The sequence below is a fragment of the Sinocyclocheilus rhinocerous genome, unplaced genomic scaffold, assembly GCF_001515625.1.
Source record: "Sinocyclocheilus rhinocerous isolate Xijiao unplaced genomic scaffold, SAMN03320098_v1.1 scaffold893, whole genome shotgun sequence".
Classification (NCBI taxonomy): Eukaryota; Metazoa; Chordata; class Actinopteri; order Cypriniformes; family Cyprinidae; genus Sinocyclocheilus; species Sinocyclocheilus rhinocerous.
Window position 1 is genome coordinate 139,011 of NW_015642826.1, and position 5,964 is coordinate 144,974.

At 43.8% G+C, this 5,964-nt stretch overlaps 1 long non-coding RNA gene across 2 annotated transcripts; it reads right to left on the reverse strand.

Annotated features, from left to right (window-relative positions):
* Positions 1–1,632: 1,632 nt before the first annotated feature.
* Positions 1,633–5,347, reverse strand: LOC107756713 (uncharacterized). Of its 2 annotated transcripts, XR_001641855.1 has the most exons (4): positions 4,132–5,347; positions 3,840–4,055; positions 3,312–3,495; positions 1,633–1,754 (listed from the first exon to the last, which is right to left on the reverse strand). It is a non-coding gene; the product is annotated as an uncharacterized LOC107756713 (long non-coding RNA). The 2 variants fall into 2 exon arrangements; XR_001641854.1 differs by having other exon boundaries at positions 1,633–3,495.
* Positions 5,348–5,964: the final 617 nt, after the last annotated feature.

Consider the following 5,964-nt stretch of genomic DNA (forward strand, 5'->3'; position numbering starts at 1 on the left):
ATTCTGGCTTCCCAGTACATTACAACAACAGCGATGAAAAAAAATGTGGACAAACCATTCACTCTTATTCAATGCGAATGCCGTATGATGGAATATGAGCAGTCATTTATTCCGTCATCACCCGGGTGCTGATAGCGCGCGCCCACAGGTGAGACCTGAACAGCAAACGTTGATATCTGTGTTTAAGCTAAACTCATTTAAGCTTTGCCAGTTTAAACATTTTACTCCAGCGGACGCGAGCACAGTGAGAAGATTTGTGCGTGCGCTCATCCGAAACGCGCAAACCCGGGCCTCAGAACACGCGCAAATATTAAACTCTCTGAAGTGTTGTGTTTAAATGGACAAATTCACACAAAAATTGTCAAAATGCCCGTCTTTGTAAGTATCCTATAGCAGACATAGCCGGCTGAATGTACTGGATCAGTGCACTGGATCAGTGCATTCTCTTAAAGTGACAACACTATTAATCTAACAGCAACAACAAATAATTCACTCATACAGTGGAATATGCAATGCTGTTTTACATTTCATTACTTTATTCAATTTCTGTACCTAAAAACTAATGTTAGACCTACCTAAAAAAAAAAACTGAAAATCACTGTTTATTTTATTTGTATCTTTACTCTATTGTATTTATTTGTGCTGTTGCGTGTAGTTCGATAGATTATATTTATTTTCTTTATTTTTATTTGACAGTATAGTTTTTGCCTAAACATAGCACATACCGAACCGTACCGAAACTGTGACTCTAAAACCATGATACAAACCTAACTGTAAGTTGAACCGTTCCACCCCTAATATAAATATATATACACACACACACACACACACCTGTTTTCAGTTAAAAATAATAAAATAATAAAGTCTTTATAGTACCAAACTTATTATGATTAGTGTAATGATATAAAGAAAAAGACCAGAGAAGTCTAAGGGGTCTCCTACTGTCTACCTTCATACGTTGTGCTGCAATGTTAGCATTGCATTGAACTCAGTCAGCAGGGAGCTAAACAGACAGCAGTGAATTTACCAGGATTATAACTGGAAACTCTTTGATATGATGAGCTACTTCATAGCAACGTCATATGACCCCTTTAATTAGCAAAACACATGACAGTGGTGTTTTGCATTTTTCCAGTCCAAATTTCTGATTATTTAAAACTGATTCTGAAGCGCAGATTTCAGTGTGATCTCAGACATTTGGACCCTACTGTATACATATTGTTCACTGAGCAATATCTGCTCTTTGGAAAAGCTGCCATGCCAGTGTTTTACAGATTAAAAGCTGATTTCATAGCCGATTCTCTCTGAGCACCAAAGGCTAGTTCTCGGTTTCATCTCAATGAATTCAAGCAGTGACTGAAGGTCTTGTGACAGACTTGCATCATTAGGCTTGAACCTCAGACCTACAAACTGCTCGACCATATCTGTGCCCACAGATGATGAAATTAATGACTCCAGCACTCTGCCTGAAAGGCAAGAAAAATGTCAGATCATAGCAATGCTTTCTGGCATATTTCTTTTTTCCAGATCTATGTACGATAAGCTCATTATGAGATTATGTGTAATTACAATAAGATGTATGTTTGAAAATTCAAATGAGATATTTCTGTTTCATTCCCCATACAGGTGATTAAAATACATTTATTTAGGTTGTTAACACATCCTGTTCCATCAGTTTCTTCAGACCTGCAATCATCAAACCTCAGAGAATAATTGTCTACATAGTGAGAAAAGGCTTTCAACAGCATTCAGCACTGGGGATGGGAAAAGAGAGCAGAAATCAATTAGATGTTACTCTTGCAATGCATAACTTAAAGAATGGCTTCATATTCCTCTCAATCTGTAGAGCTAAAGGAATAATTATGCATTAATCATACACATAAATATGGCAGACTGAAATGTGTTTCATTACAAACCGGTATTCAATATGTGGAGTGGATGCTGTGCCCTCTTAATTATTTCGTGGCATTCTGTTTAATGTTAAATTTTCCCTTCAAGTCGACTCTCTGCCTTATCAGTCTTTTATATTCTCAGCCTCCTCATAGCAACTGATTTCTTTGGGCTGAAATTAATTAGCTTTTAATGATGAGTTAATTTATTGCTGTTGGAGACGTATACTCACAATTTCATGTTTAACTTTGAGCAACTAATTCCTGCATTCTTTCTCGTGGCCTCTGAATTTCATTGATTCAGACATCTTGATTATCTAGTGATTAGAATGTTTTAAGAACAAGTTTTGGATGTCCATCTAACACGTGCCTGAATTCATTTCCAAGAACAAGCTATTTTTGTGGCCTCACTAACACTACTGAGCAACAAAGTGAGCCGCCTTAGAAAAGCGGTCAATGACCGTCAGGATAACGGTGTTCCCTGCGGATGGGGAAAGTCCTGTGACAAAATATAAGGCAATATGGGACCACGGACAAGAAGAAATAGGAAGGGGCCTGAGCAGACCAGAGGGCAGATAATCACTAGATTTGGCTTTGGTGCAAACAGGGGAAGATGTAACGAAATGACGGACATCAAGTGCCCTCATGGGCCACCAAAATCTCTGACTAATCGTTTCGAGAGTACCCCTCACCCCAGGATGAGCAGTCAGCCTTGAGGAGTGGCCCAAAGGACGATGGCTGGATGAACAGACTCAGGAACATACAATTCCTCCTTTCGACAGCGCCGAAGTATAGGGACATTGTTAAGCACTCTTTTTACCAGCCGCACGATTCCTCAGACAAGGGTCCCAGCCACGCGGTCTCAAAGCCGAACTAGCGAGAGAGGGCATGCGGTTTCACATTCTTAGACCCGGATCTGTAGTGAAATTAAAAGTTAAAAAAAAAAAAAAGCGACCAACGAGCCTGCCAGGCATTTAATCTCTTAGCTGAACGAATGTAATCGAGTTTTCGGTGATCGATCCAAACTATGAACGGAATGGTAGCCCTCTCTAACCACTGCCGCCACTCTCCCAGAGCCAGTCAGATGGCCAAAAGCTCCCGGTTTCCTAGACTATAATTACGCTCAGATGGCGTGAGCCGGTGAGAAAAGAACGTGCATGGGTGAATCTTCTTGTAGAGAAAAAATGCTACGAAAGCACCTCCCCCACACCCATGTCGGACACATCCACCTCCACAATGAATTGCTCCTTGGGGTTGGGAGTGATTAGAATAGGCGCAGTGGTGAAAAACCTCTTAAGGCAATCATACGCGAGCTGGGCCGCCTCCAACCAGACGAAGCGAGATTTGGTCGAGGTGAGAGCGGTTAAAGGGGTGGCTACTTGACTGACATTTCAGATGAAACTTCGGTAAAAATGTGCAAACCCCAGAAATCGTTGGAGCGCATTGCGAGACTCAGGAATGGGCCGATCAATAATGGCTTGAATCTTGGCAGGATCCATACTGATCCCATCCACCGGCTGACCCCCATGGCATGAAATGTGCATTTCTCAGCCTTCACAAAAAGGTGGTTCTCCAAAAGACACTGCAACACATGGCGAACATGTACCTGGAGAGATGGAGAGAAAAAAAAAATTAAAATTAAAAAAAAAAACACAACAACAACAACAACAACAACAGCAACAACAATATCATCCAGGTACACGAAAATGAAAATATTGAGCATGTCTCTCAAGACGTCATTAATTAGAGCCTGGAAAACCACTGGAGCTTTGAAAAGCCCAAATGGAAGAACCTGATATTCAATGAGCCCAAAGGGTGTATCAAACGCAGTCTTCCAATAGTCTTCCTCTTATGCATACTAAATGAGACACATTGCGGAGATCTAACTTCGTGAAAATCTTTGCCCCCTGCAAGATCCCGAAAGCTGACGACATAAGCAGTAATGGGTACCAGTTCTTTATAGTGATCTCATCTCGGCAGGAGAGGAGGACGGGACAATGGTACCAGCGGCAAGTGAGTCCCGGACGGCAGAGTTGCGCCAGGGAATAGATCAATACTGCAGTCATAAGGTCGATGAGGAGGGAGAGAAGCAGCCCGGGAACGACTAAACACCGCCCGCAGATCGTGGTACTCCTCCGGCACTCCAGACAAATCACCGGGCTCCTCCTGAAACACAGAAACAGAAACAGCAGGAAGGGCAGATACTTAACATGACATGACAGATTCCATGACATAATATTACCTTCTGCCCAGTTGATCTGAGGATTATGCTGCACTACCCAAAACTGCTAGTGTAAAAGACAGAAAAATAAAAAAGGTGATAGTGTCTTTATGATTGCCCGTGGTGGATGAGAGTCGATGAGAGCAGTACAGGAGAAGGAGGAGCTTCCCAAGAGCAGAAGAGCGGCAAGCGACGTGCGAGTCTTTGAGGCAGGGGAAAGTGTTGTAACGCTCACCAGTACTCCCCTGTCTACTGACGAGCCCTTGCTTCCACTAGGCAGGCAGGAGCAAAGTGACCAGCGGCACCGCAGTACAAACAAAGTCCATTTTGGATACGGCATTGGCGTTCTGCAGAAGAAATGCGGAGACTTCCCAGTTGCATTGGCTCAGTCCCCAAGAATGATTCGGAGGAGGTGACAGCAGCGGGGAAAATGTCTCTTTGATCATCACTATAACCCAGAGCATGGCAACGAAGTTCAAACCACTTGTCAAGGCAGTTTACCAGCTCCACCAGCTGATCCAGATGGGCAGGAATTTCAAGGGAGTAAATCTCGCACTGAGCCCCTCTAAAAAGTGCGCAACCAGAGCCGGTTTATTCAAATCGCATGTAGCAGCTAGCGAATAAAACTCAATGGCGTAGTGAGATACAGATCACCTCCCCTGTCACAGCATGGCGAGCAAATGAGTGGCCTCATACCCGTGGACAGAGCGGTCGAACACCTTAATCGTCACCTTAAACAGAGCAAACTGCTCGCAACACTCAGCCTCTCAGATGGCTGTTCCCCAGCCGCGTGCTCGTCCACTGAGGAGAGAAACCACATAGGCAATCTTAGAGCGGTCCTCCACAGAGGTGGAAGGCTGCAGAGAGAACAAAACTTTCTCACTGGGTTAAAAAGGCTCGGCATTCAGTAGGCTCATCCGAGTAGCAAGGGGGATCGTTGATTCTGGGCTCAGGAGAAGATGGTTGGCTCTGCAAGAGGTGTAACCGGTTGGTCAGATCAGTGACCTGAGCTGCCAGGCTTTCCACAGCATGTCAGGCAGCAGATAATTCCTCTTCATGTCTGCCCAGCATAGCTCTCTAGAGTTCGACTGTTGAGCGAATTGGCGATTCCTTCACAGGGTACATATTTGGACGGGATTAAAGGAGGACCCAGGAGCGAAGGCAGGTAAATGCAAACCGTATGGAAAAAAAGGGAAACTTAAGCAGTCTGCCTTTCCGGCCGAATCTGGCGGGTGCAGAGATGGATAGTAACTCAAGATAAGTTTGTCTACATATCTCTTGTGTGCAGCAAACAGCAGTTCAGGCAGCGGACAGGTGGAGAGAGACAAGAGCTGTCCCCAGCCAGCAGGCTCTTTCCCGTTCTCAGCGACAGGATCGACTCGCACGGGCAGCAGGATGACTAGGCAGAGAACAGGTATGAAGCACCAGACACGACTTGACTAGATAGGTCAGGACTGAAGGCAACTGAGAAAAAAACATATATGCCTGGGGAGTAATACAGCAAGTAGTAACCAACAATAATCTGACAAAGAAGCTGAGAGAACAGCAAAGTAAAGTAGCAGAGAGAATCAAGGTAAAGAGAGAACAGGTGCGGGGTCAATCAGCATGAGTGCCGATCGCGATAGCGAACAGCTGTGTCCAAGTAGCAATAATGAGGGGAGAAAGAGAAACAAGGGGAAGATTTTTTTAGTCGTGTACTTCTGCAGTTATAGAGAGATTTTTTCCTGTGAAGCCGAATGCTTTTTTCCAGCAGAGATGTTCAGTCAGTGGAAATAATGTAGCCTTTCATAATACTTCACATGAAAACACATAAGAGGCTATGTTCATATTCTTAATGATTACTCATTCTAATGG